The sequence below is a fragment of the Eucyclogobius newberryi genome, unplaced genomic scaffold (assembly GCF_026437365.1).
Source record: "Eucyclogobius newberryi isolate DKJ021-1_F unplaced genomic scaffold, fEucNew1.0.hap1 SCAF_20, whole genome shotgun sequence".
Taxonomy (NCBI): Eukaryota; Metazoa; Chordata; class Actinopteri; order Gobiiformes; family Gobiidae; genus Eucyclogobius; species Eucyclogobius newberryi.
In genome coordinates this window covers 10,707,793-10,721,889 of record NW_027315835.1, presented here as the reverse complement: position 1 = coordinate 10,721,889, position 14,097 = coordinate 10,707,793, and positions in this window count along the sequence as shown.

Sequence of the window (14,097 nt, the reverse complement as noted above, 5' to 3'; positions counted from 1 at the left end):
ATGAACGCGATGACAATGAATGGAGCTCGGAAGGGAATGAACTTTGCGTCAGATTGTGATTATTAACATTTCAAGAGTTTGATGTGTCCAATTTTTCTCTTTTTTTTGTATATTGTATGTATATTTTATAGAGGAGGACCCAGTTTCGCAGATATTTTATTATTTCTTCGACTATAATGTTACAAAGTATGGTATTAATCTTATGTAACACCATGGAGACAAGCGGGTGACGCCATTGGGCCAAGTTACGAGCCAGTTCTGTGGAAAAACAACTCTGCTCACACTGCAAATGAATAAATCACGGAGAAATCGTTGCACTTTTAACTTTGACCATTACATTTCCATAAAGAGTATTATATTAATTTGTATCGATTACACTGAAATGGAGGGAATCATTGAGGCCATAATAAAACGCTCAGGCACAACTAAAGGTTATGTAAAAAAAATAGTTAGTCCCCTTGTGTTAGTATTTTACAGTCCCCAGAATAATAATAATGTCTTCTGCATTTGAACCGTCCTTCGAACAGTGTTCCTGCTCTGTCCCGGGACACGTCTCCAGATCTCAAGCCGGGACACACTTGGTCACTGCTGCAGGGCGAGTCTACTGAGCACCTTTTCCAGTTTTATTCATGTCATTTGTTCCATATTATTATCACCTACAGTTGTTGTTTGAGAGATGTGCAATACCAGCTTTTTCACTTTCAATTTGACTCCAAAGACTGGACGTGACAAAACTAACACCAATTCACCCTGGAGAGACAAAGAGACCACGAGAATGGACTGTTTAGCAAGCTTTATTCGTGAGTTATTTGGCGCTCAGACCCCGGCGGAAGACGTTGCAATCATGGGCACTCCATGATCTATTTGTATTAGATGTCTCCCCCCGGAGCCTGGAGACTGGTGGTGTTAGATGTAAAGAGAAGGTAGAGGATGAGGGGAATGCAGAGGAGGAGCAGGGGAGGTGGTGGGTCGCAGTACGGTTTGAGCGGCCGAGCCATCTGCCTGAGGGCTTAAATGCGACCGGCTGGGCGCTGATTGGGAGCGGGGAGGAGTCACTTGAGAGCGTTGATTGGGGATGAGGAGCAGGTGCGGGGGCCATGGTACAGACGCCCCCTGACCTTTCACCCTCCTTCTTGGCCGGGAAAAACTGCATAACCTCTTTGGGATAAGCACAGAAACCTGGAAGAGTCCATGGTGAAGTGAGGGATCTGACTCTCACAGACGGACAGGCGGGCGCCCGCTTGAGTGCGATGATGGCGCTGGGGAGAGGGGTCCTTCCATGGTGGCCTTGACGTAGATGGGTGGAGTTAGGTCTTCCAGGCTGAATTTACGCAGACTTCATTTCTGATTCCAAATGTAAACATATATAGGCCACATCTCTTCATTTCTTTATTTGGCATTTTATTTACAAACCTATACACACATTATAACTTATTAACGGTCCAAACATTGCTAATTATTCACAACTACATTCATAAAAGCTGCTTAAAATGAATGCATCCTTACAATAAAAATCTCAACAATCTTTAAATGTAAGAGCGATGATAAAAGATGGGTATTGTTACTTATGTTAATGGGTAATAACAAAAGTAATGGGTTATTTATCAGGAGTTTTGGCCCAGAGTAGGATGAAATAAAAAAAAACTTCCTGACTAGGACCACAGATTGAAAACAGCGTCCAGAGGAGCACAGCATTGAAACACTCCTGGACAAATGAGGCATTTCACTGTATCAATACCACACATTAGAAAATCTGGTATCAGACAATTGGGACCGTTATTTTAATTTAAATATGCCGTGATTTTGCTTCTTTGCTGTTTGGTTGATGCTTTTTCATATTTTATTTTCTCTTCTCTGGTCTAGTTCTGTTGTGTTGTGTTCTGTTGTGTTTGTGTTGTGTTTAATATTTTGTTTTAAATTGTAAAATAATTAAAAATCAATTAATTGGCCAAATCCTGATCCGTAGAAGCCATCACTATAAACTACTCCCAGTTGTGACACATATTAAGTTGCTGTATAGGAAATTAATTAGGTATAAAAACCAGAGCTGCAACATTATAAAAAAAAATCAATTACCATATGTTTTGGACTATAAGTTGCACCTTTTTTCATAGTTTTGGCCGGGGTGCGACTTATACTTATATTTATACTTTTATACTTATACTCCATAGCGACTTATATGTTATATTATTTGTTATTTTCACACTTGCAACCGCATTTCATACTCCACTGCAACTTATAAGTGTTTTTTTCTTCTCTATTATGCATTTTTTGGCTGGTGCGACTTATACTCCAGTGCAACTTATACTCCGGAAAATACGGTACTTTAATAAACACACGAAATGTATGTTTGGTGCATTCGTATTAAGTTTATCTGTGTTTGTTTCTAATAATGCTCCACAAATTCAAATGTGTCAAAGTTTCTGTGTTTTTCATTGTTCATTGTTTTTTTTTGTTGGCGCTGAATTTGAACGAATCCTGACCCGGGACGCTGAGGGAGAAGGGCATTCCAGGAATTTGAGGATGCGTCTCCATCAGAGTGAAGGACGGAGGGGGAATAAATCATATTTATGTAAAGCATACACCCGACAGATTAATATGCAGCTGTTGAGATGAGAGCAAGGACACCGCTCTCCTTTCCTCCATCAACGCATTCGCTCTAAACAGGCAAGAGAAATGTGAGTCAGTATTTAGAGAATTTACTGCTGTGAAGGAATTAGGGACGTCTCAATAGTCAATTTGACAGGTACAATCATTGTGAGAAGAAATGTCACAATTTTACGATTATTTATTAAAACAACTGAACGAACAACTGTGGAATTCTTAATTTACTACTTTCATTCACATTGTCCAGTGTATTCATCTCAGTCTGTGACAAATCAAGCTTTCAGTAAAGTCAATGTGCCATAAACAGACACAAGTACGTTCACTTTATTGAGAATAGAATGGAAATGTCTTATTCTTGCTTCAAAAATTGAGAAACACAACATACCGTATTTTCCGGAGTATAAGTCGCACCAGCCAAAAAATGCATAATAGAGAAGAAAAAAACATATATAAAGGAAGATAGTGATAGAGGAAGTGCAGATTATTATTCTTCTGCGTCGCTTAGAGCCTAGAGCGCCCTCTTGCGGTTGCCAGTGTGAAAATAACGAATAATATCACATATAAGTCGCGCTGGAGTATAAGTCGCACCCCGGCCAAAACTATGAAAAAAGGTGCAAATTATAGTCCGGTGGGAACTCCAAAATGTACTTTACGTTGCTTCTATTTTCATTTCTTCTTTCCTTTTTTTCCTCCCTTTCCTACACATATCTTCTCTCTCTGTGGGTAATAACATTACCACTTTCTTTTGCGTCTTTTCTGTATGATTATGTGTTTGTTTGCCTTTTTGTCGCTTGAAAACTGGTGAATGGACACGGACTATTTTGAGCGGGGCCGGTTTAAAAACAGTAACAGTAAAAGAATGACTTGAATACGATAAAAAAGGACTAAAACACACACCATACTTCCTTATCCACGTACAGTCAATACATTTCCTGTGATAAAGCCTCCATAAGCAACGTTGATGTAATTTATGATCAATCTAATACACTTTTTCTCCTTCAATTTTCACAGTAGGTCAGATTTACGATTTAATTTCTTTTTTTCTGCACATTTTTCAAACCAAAAGCTGGAACCCGACTCCACATGTCAAATTATTCATCCACCAAAAAGACAATCCGCACACAACAATCTACTCTTCTTCCTCTTCTATAGGAAAGGAAACCGCATTATTCGCAATGAGAGCTATTCCCCCTCTAAGGTCAAAGGTCAGCTGTAATAAATAACCCTTTTAGCCCTGCGTTGTCGCACCGTGGCGCCATGCAAAGCGTTTTATCGTCCCGCATATGCTTCTTTAAACGCATGTTACTGTTATCTGTGCGGATCAGACGTTTCCTTTCTCTTTTCACTCTCTTTTTTTTTTTTCCAATTACAGAGCAAAGATAAGTATTCAATATGACAAATCCGCCGGCTCGGGTGCACGGCGCAGTGGCAGGTGGCGTGACATAGATTACCCCGTGGTTTTCGGCCCACCCAAGCGGAACGTATCCGCGGAGCAACGGCGCGTCGAGGGAGCTACGTCTGCGCGGGCAAACGACACGAGCTAAACCAAACACACGCAACGGCGAGAGCAGCGTCGGGGCTGTGTTTGACGCCGAGACGTGGAGCAGCGGAGTGGGCCAGCTGAGGAATGTAAAACAAAAGATTCCTGAAATGTGTCGCGGATTAAGTTGGAATGGATATTAATTTAAAAGAAATGGAGAGGAATGCAAACGGCGGAGGAGGTGTATTGTTCGAGCGCACGTGTTTTAAACCGTGTTCAGAAACATACGAGGAGTTGTGTTTAGCTTCGTTCACGCTTGTTTTTATGATTCTGTTCGTGAGGTCGTCTCACTCTGAGGCTCAGAAAACACCCAGTTTCAAATTTCACAGAATTGTGACGTCAAATATATCGTCAACTCGCCTTAATTGCAACTGCATGCTCGTATTTGCATGTCGGGGCAAGCTAGCATGTTTTTTTCCCGTAGTAATTCCCTCTGATGCAGGTAAATGGAGTGATAACACCAAATCTGGATGAGGGAACGCCTAACTGATATAAACAAACATGTGCTTTACAAAACACATGTACAGTTTATTGCCAAAGCATGTTTAAAGGCTAAAAACAGAACAAATAATGCAAATAATGTGTCATTTAAGGTAATCTTCAATGCATTTGATGGACAATGTTGATACAAATGTAGATTCTAGTGTCAATGTAATAAACTGCTAAGCTGTTTTTGAACATAATTGATTGTATTTCGTTCTCATTAGGCCACACGGGGGAAACGACTCCTGCTCTGACCAGTGTGTCCTTGAGCAAGACACTTCACCCAGCGAGCCTGAATATATCTGTGGCGCTATAGTGGTCAGTGAAGGTCAGAGGTCACTTTTACAGGTTGGCAGCCACATAAAGTACTGTATTTTCTGGACTATAAGTCGCACTGGAGTATAAGTCGCATCAGCCAAAAAATGCATAATAGAGAAGAAAAAAACATTTATAAGACGCACTGGAGTATGAAATGCGATTGAAAGTGTGAAAATAACAAATAATATCACATATGAGTCGCTCCGGAGTATAAGTATAAGTATTTAAGTATAAATATAAGTATAAGTTGCACCAAAAACTATGGCCAAAACTATGAAAAAAGGTGCGACTTATAGTCCGGAAAATACGGTATGTATGTATAATGTATATATTGACTGCAGGGATTGAAAAAAAAAAATGACAACAATATAGTGCAACTTCATTTCATTTAAGAATAAGATAAACAACACACAAACAGCAAAGTGCCACACAACAGTCTCGTCAACAAGTCAATCATCGTCACAATAAAAACACCGTACGATATTTAATCTAATGAAAATAGCCCCCTGATGTTTATATTTGCTTACATGTGCGGCACGTTACTCGCGGTGATTGGTTTGGGATGCACACGAGTACTTGGACTAAAACCAATTACATGTTATGGTCAATACATGACAGCAGATATTACAGGTATGGCCCATGCTGACGGGGGCTTTTTGTGACGCCCGCACACACAGAACATCGCGCACGGCCAGTTCTATTGCTCTCAAAGTGCTCGTGAAAGTGTATTAAAGCTACTGGCCGCTCGCGTCAAGCTTCGGCCCAACAGCTTTTTCTGTGGGTGAATTAAATATGAAAATGCGTTTGAGTTATTCATGAGTCAGATGGAGGTTAAGGAGTTGAACCGAGTGTTCAGCATGCGATGGGTGAACTGTACGGGGCGAAATGAGACGTCAATATCTTTATGGTAATATAATAAACAAACAGAAGCGCGTCGGGATTATGGACTCTGTTTGCAAAGAAGGAAGCGGAGAGAAAATACTGGAAAATAAAGCGTTTTGAGCACTTTTTAGATCAGAATAAGAAAGAAAAGGTTTATTCTCAATTATCACAAACATAGGAACTTGCTTTGGTGATTCGGTGCAACATAAAACAATGAACAATGATTAAAAAAACGTATATAAAGTCAAAAAGTAAAACAATTCAAATCTGCTATAGGCTTACTATGTACTAAAATGTACAGTTGAATTTGCATATGTGGTGCAGAAAGTGAACAGATGATAACGTTGGTGTATAAATGGCTTGGAATTAATGTATCGAATATTTTATTATAAGGAGCTTATGTGTCATGGAAAAATTGTGAAATAGTTCCAAAGTTGCTCAAGCTTTCAAGATATTTATATGATTTTTCCCTGTTTTTGCTGACCATGTTTTGAGAGCAGAGAAGAGGGCACACAATCTTTACCACTATTCATTTATTCTAGTCTATGAGCCATTTTTCTTATTTTGTAACGAGAAAATCAGCCAAACTAGACCAAACTTCCTAAAACACAAAGTTTCACAATGAGAGATTTAACTTAACTTTTACAAGCAAAAGTGCTAATAAATACTCTAATGCAGCATGGGTAACATTCACAGCTCAAGGTAAGAGCCCTCCTTACCTCATTACACTCCTTAAACGCAGTGTAGCGTTGAGACAAAACCCATCTTTGTCTCCATAAAGTCTCCAGAACATAGTGTTGACCTCTCCACAGCTTTGAGACTCCCCCGATCTCCTGATGATGGGAGTGAGTCCGGGCTACGCATTCCTCCAGCGGAACAAAGAGTGCGCTGCTCATGTGCAACCGCGACAAAATAAACATTCATAAAAGTTGGATCTCGATGTAGTGTTTCATTGACCCGAAGTACCTCAAAATGAGTCGTATACAAATGTTTGGTGTCACTGTTTATACCGTCTGTACTATATCTGTCAAAATCAAAATGCAGCAGAAACCATTTTGCTTCATTGTCTGTAGAATCAGTATTTTTTCTGCTTTAATAAAGGATTTCCTAGCTCAACGGCTTCACTAAAATGCCCCTTAGTGCATTAAAACATAATTTTTTGATGATGTAGGAAGAGGTAGATCACTAATTTTCACTTTTTTTATTTTTACTACTTTTATTTTTCTTCACAAACTGCTACTTGACTGCTACAAAACTTTCCATATGCATTTTCAAATTTAAAAAAAATTCAAAAAGAACGAGAATTTACACTATGAAATCATTTTCACTCTACATAATCATTATTTTCATTTTGCACATATATAACAATTCTATGTAGTTAGTTTAGCGTTCAAAGTAATAACACAAGTTGTCAAAAGTAGCCTGAAGTAAAATACAATGCATTCAAATTACTTTGTGACACAATGTAATTTACCCATAAACTAGAAGATTCCTGGTTCAAAGTTGCTTAGATCTTCTCCTTTATTGAACTATAGCTTCCATAAATGGTAAAAAAAAAGGATAATGTTTTCGATCGTGCCACATGGAACAGCTGCTAGAGACTAAAAGGTGTGACCTCGTGTTGTGTTGTTTGTTGTGTTGTTTCCACGGCAGCAGCCTGTAAACACTGGTTTTGTCTATGGGAAACCTCACATCAGGAAAAGATTACCCCTAGTTATGCTTGTAAAATTGACATAAATGAGGGATTAACACATTCAAACACTTTCAAACACATTCAAATGCTTTTTTAAATCCACTTCAGAATTTTTCCAATTCAGAACTATGGATTGGGCCTCAAAACTCCTGCCATGGACATAATAAATGGATACTTTTGGAGCATACTTTTGGCGGCGGCATTATGGAAAAAATGGATGACACAAACTGCACCAACAACTAAGGACTGGATCGATTTTTTTTTAAAAGGGAGGAAAAAATTAATTAGAAAATTAATTAGAAAATTAATAAATGTAATAGATTTGGACCAAATGGAATGCCGGACAACAAGATTAGAAACATGTAAATATGTGTGTATGCTCTCTCTGTGTCTTGTTTCTCATGTAAAATTTTAAAACAATAAAGAAATAAAAAATATTAGAAAAAATAAAAGATAATTAATTCTAGGGAATTATTAATCGACACCAAACACCACTAGATCTAACGTGAACTGTGAAGATTTAAAAGGTTTTGCGTGACAATAAAAGGCTCGGGCAGGCGCCACTATGACACGCACAGGACATGTCAAAGTATTTATTACGACTTGACCTTTAGAAAAAAATAATACATGCCAGTGGTTCTGCTAGTAAAATTAAAATACAACTATATTAGCCCCTGGTAATGATGATTTTACAAAATAAAAACACAACGCAACAACCATGCCATTTTAACTCATTTTAACTGAACACTATGTTGACTTAATGGTTTGGAGACTAAAATATTATTGGATTTATATTGTATGTTAGTGAACTATATGTGTTGTGAAGAAGAAATATATATATATATATATATATAATAAATTAAACTCAGCTATTGATAATAACATACAAAGAACATGTTTTAACCCATAATAAACACTTAATTACTGTATAAAGGATGCACTAAACACACAAACAATTCTGTGATACGTATAACCAGTTAAATTCTCTACATTATCATCAGATCCTAATATATTGCTGTTTCCATCGGCGCAGTTTAAGCTCAAAATGTAAAATGCTACAAAATAGTGCGTGTTGAACTTCCTCAATGAACAGAACGACCCCATGGGAAACCCAGATCAATGTGTTCTCATCCATCTCCAGAGACGCTGCAGCGATGGTCTGAGTGTAACGGGAAACACTTGTGCTGAAGGAAAACAGTCTTTAAGAGCTCGACCAACATTCCCAGCGCTCAAAAGCAGAGGTCGAAACGCAGCTCGACAACATGTGAGTGACTGTCTGTGGTTGTGGGGTAGTGAGCCCGAGCCAGAGAAGAGCCAAGGGTGATATTTCCCACCCATCCCACTGAACAGTCTCATTGTACAAGCACTTCATATAGTATAGAGGCCAAATTGTGCCATATTATGCAAAATGTACTTTTTTGAGACATTGTTGCTTCGTCAAAAACACATCGGAGTGTATTTGAATTCATTCACGCATCTTTCTTTCATTCATTCTGTTTACAAGGTCCTCTTCTCTCTTTTTTTCAGATTTGAAGAGTCATATAAGTACAGAAATCCTAATGTTTTCCATAAATCATCGCCAGAATTAATAAAAGCATTTATGTGTGTCAACAAATCACATTCATTACAACTGTGTGCTTGCATTAGCAGGGCGGGTGTAAGCTAGCTTTTGTTTTTCCCCGTCGTAATTCTCTCTGCTGCCAGTAGATGGCATGCTTAAGCAAATCCTGATGAGGGAAGCCCTGACGGAAAGTTAGTGGAATTATTAAATTCAATTGTTTAGTAGAAAGAGGTTTACAACTTTAAATCAGTTGTTTGGCAAGTGGTTTTTACTTCTATAATGAAAATGTATCTATTCAAGAGGTGTTATTGGTCTTTGTTCTGACCATTTTTTATTTTAGTTTGACAGTTTTACCAAAAAATCATGAGCTAAACCATGTAATATTAAATTATTTGACTTAACTGTAATAATAATGCTGATAATGTCATGTTTAGTATCAAACAAAAGCGGTCAAGTTTGTGATGTTTTGTGTGGCCGAATGATTCTGCTTTTTATTTGATGTTTTGCAGTTTATTTGGAGACATGATCTTCGCAAACGCTTAAACATGTTGCCATGGCATGTGAAATCAAAAGTGCAATTGTATCTTACAGAGTTTGCAAACTAAATACACAAAATAATGACGTTTTCCATTGCTTTTGAAAGACTTTCTGTCATTAGACCACATTTAGACCATTTGTTTCTGCGCATTTGCCAAATTCCTCCTAACAATATAGAGACAAATTACCCACGATCCCTTTATCAACTGAGTGATACGTCTTAACAGCGCTGGAAATAAGAAGGAAATGAACAAATCAATCACAGTTTAATATTCGCTCATTAAGATTGATACAATACAGTCAAAGAAGAAACAGGTTTTATTTATTGATCCATAAAAAATATCTGGATAGCGAAAAACTCGTGTTCAGCTATAGCAGCTTTCACGAAGATCGGATTTTTGCAGATTTTTCATTTTTTTTCAAAATTTTTCAAAAAAATTAAATAAAAAAAAAAAAAATTCAACATTTTTCAACATTTTTCTCAGATGAAAATCCTTCAGACTGTATCTCCATGGAGGCAAGTTTCACCACAATGCTGACAAGTGCTGTGACTCTTACCCGAGTATTAAAACACATTTAACTGCACACACACTGATGCAATGCCATACCGCGGCTCATTCCAGGCAAAACAATAACACTTCCATGGAGATGAGCAGGTAGCAGCACACTGTACATGTAAAATGCGTGTAAAAAAAAAAAAAAAAAATGCCTTTCCGATCTGGCTACCACATCCTCTGTACATCTGTTTTTAATCCAAAGGTCATCACATGTTTTTCATTTCAGTTTAAATCAAATTACAGTATTTATAGAGCCTTGAAAGAGCACCTGAATCCCCACTAACAACACGCAGCTGCTCCCCAAACACGCGTACAGTGTTTACCGTTGAAATCCTCCGTTTGAATTTGTTGACATGAAATACGTGGCAGTTTCCCCCATTCCCAGGCCGAGCGCTTGTGTTCGCGGAGCTCAACTTGCAGACAGAATTCAAACATATTGGTCTTGTGGTTTTTGTGGGACGGTTAAAGTTATATGGATACCGCCACTGCTGCTCCCAAGTCCTATAAAGTATTCCTGGCATTCCTGAGCTTGGATTATCCCCGAGTCCGGCCTGTCTTCCTCCGGGCGAAGCAACTGTCTCCGAAATGCCCCATAATGCATTTCCCACCTGGAGCCGAAAAGAAAGAGGGTCAAGTTTAAGGGGATTTGAGATGGATTCTTCTCACATTTTGGGCTGACCTTCTCCTCTGTTTCTTTTTGTCCTATATTAGAATTTCTGAGAGAAAGTAGATACTCATGTTTTTGCAAAGATACATTAAACAGGAAGGAGAAATGTTCTTCCTTCACTGGCACCGTATTTTGCTTAAAGATGCATGATGTGACTTTTCTCGTTGAGGGTCTCCGCGGATACGCGCTTTGCCTGGAATGTCCCAAAGTACTGCACTAAACGTGGTCTAGCTCCGCGGAGACAAGCACCAGGTCTGATCTGTGGCAAGGCGAGCACATTTTACGGTAATGATACGTGTTTTTGGGCAACGAAAACACAGGGAAATGCAATAAACGCAAGATAGTAATAAAGTACTATACTGCGGAACTGCCAGAGCAATGACATCATCCTCTCCAGATAAAAAAACAGAAGACTTATTGCGAAACCAGGCGGAAATATCACGAGACGAGCTAAAAAAAACTATCCAAGATGTATATTTTGGATTCAAGTAGAATTATAAAAGATCTGTTTTTGCGTGAGGTTCATGACACGCAATCAATATCATAACATATTCTCACATTTTTGGCATACTTCTGTTTCAGTTAAACCATTAAAGTTATTTGACCTTGCTTGTACACTTTAGTTTTAAATTATATATGCAAGACAAAATTTTATTAGTTCATAAGCTGTTTAAAATGTATTAGATGACCTTTCTGCTCCCACGCTGAATCATATTTGAAGAGATGTGGACATAGTGTTGGTTTGATCTTTGATATTTAAAAATACAGTATTTTTTAGTAGATTATGGTAGCATTTGAACAGTTATATCCTAAACGTCGTTGTATAATGAATGTTTTTGTAGTCCATCTTCTCAGTAGGTCTGTGACTTTGAAAAGCCCTCTGTGTTCATTTAAACTCATTCACAGCTCTTTAAAACCTTCACTGCACGGAATTCCTGCCTTTTAACTATATCAGACCCCAATTGCCTGGTGTTATGGGAACAAATGCCTATTCCCAGAGTTACACACCCTATTCTTAAGTATTTCAAAATCACTTTGAAGTATTTGTGTCTGAAAGTGGCTAAAACTCACAGGGTATATTGTGGTGTTTGTCAGTCAAACATCAGTCTGGTAACACCTTATTATAACTTCACTTAACCTTAGCAAATACATGAACAATTACATAATTCATAATGAACAGATAATTATCTAAGAAGTATTCAGGCTTAGAAACTAAATTGATACTGTAACCCTAAGTAAGTACTTCATAAACTTTATGTTCATTATGATTACATCCATGTTCATGCTTTATTAAAGGTAATTAAGGTGTAGTTATTATAAAACTACCAACAGCAGCTCCTCCTCCACTGCTCCACTGTGACAAGGCGTCCCCCAAGGTTCAGTGCAGGGTCCTCTTCTGTTCATCCAATACATTCTTCCATTTGACAACATCATCTGCTGACATGGACTCTGTTTACTTTATTCTCTCGTGTTCAAATGATTTTAAAATGTCATTAACTGTATTTGTGTGTAAGTCAAACAACTGTCCGAAGTCGCCTTGGTAGAATATATAACTTTACATCTACTGGTTTACAAAGTACAATTTTTACAACATTTCTTGGAGTAAAAATATTGGTTAGAACTATAGAGCTTATGCTTGGTACCACAAGAGTGAATACACTGAGATTATAGAGCTTGAAATGTTGTAGAGTTGAAATGTCTAATGAATTATGCAAGTCGCTCTCAAAAGAACCTTTTGTTCATTAGTTCTGAACCATAATTAAATTCATGCACTGATAGGATTCCCTGGTTTTCGGCCTTTACACACTTTGTCTTCTTGGCACTTTTTAAATGCTACAATCAGGATTAGTGCAGCAGCAGCAGCAGCGGCTCTCTTTTTCAAATATGGACTAAAAAGAGAAATGCTTGTGCTTCAGAACTACAAAATCCTAATAAAGATATAAGATACACATTGTCGAGATAAAACGATAGCTCTTTTTTGCACTAGCTTGTGTATTTCTCATTTCAGGAGCCTGTCACTTTGATGTCTGTGTCATAAATATGGTCAGGGAGAGTGACCTGAAATGGGTCCTTAGGCTTTGGGTTTGTACCTAAAAAAAAAAAGTACAGTTACCCCAAAAAATCTACTCCATTGCAGTGCAGTAATGTGTATTTGTAATGACTTTCCACGCCTGCTCACTGACCTCTGTGGGTGAAGCAATCCATTAGTTTCAATGTAGAAGAGCTGCTCTATCACCCGCTGTTCAACAAGTGCAAGAGCAAATGTGGACTTTAGGAGTTATATTGTACCAAATCCAGACACAAAGAAGAACAAAGTGGTCGAAATCAAAAGAATGCTATTGGAACTTGAGGCTAAAGATGATAGCGCCTGCTGTATATTTACTTTTCTGTGATAACGTCATGTTTAAGACTAATTTGTGACTCAATATGAATTAGCTGTAGGTAGTGGACCCTCCATGAGAAGAGTTAGTACGCCTTTAAGTGCAGCAAATCAAAGACATGATGAAAAAGGGCAAAATGGGATTCAAAAACTGTCAAGTTGAGGCTCCAAATAAGTTTACTTCTCCTCCTGATCCAACAAATAAGAAGCTAAATAGTGACTTGCGTCGAGATAGTCTATAAAAAGTCATTGAGCATTTCATTGAACATATTTTAAGTCATTACCTTCATGAATATCTTTTTCCTGATGACAGATTTAGTCTATGTTTATCGTCTATAACCATGGACGCAGCCCGGCAATCCATTTTATTCGACGATGTAAGACGCAATGCATGCGTTTCCTGTTTTTCCACCGCTATCATTCAATTTACGATCACTGCAGAAGATATTAAGAAAAAGAGCAAACGCTATCAGCAGCAAGAATACTATTTGAATGATTTGTAGAGTCACTTGCGCTACAAGATGCACATGTGTAAGTGATGATAGAATTGGCTGGCGAACCTAACATTATTGCAGCGGGAGGCAGAAGACGACGGTACATTTGCTAAATTGACTTCTTCGTTAGACTGCTGTGTTTCTACTACCTTCGGCGCGTCCCCGTGGACCCAAAATGGCAGAAGATGCAGAAAACAAACCAGCCCTCTCCAGAGTTTTGTGGATTTACGACACTGAGGCAGCACGCGGGACCGTCCCGCCCGAATCGAGGGCCGCCGTCCAAAAGTGAAATTTACGACGACGATCGGACACGCTCTTGGACATCGCGTGCGTTTTTTTGACAAGTTGAACGCTTGAAAGAATGGTGATTTTTCTGAA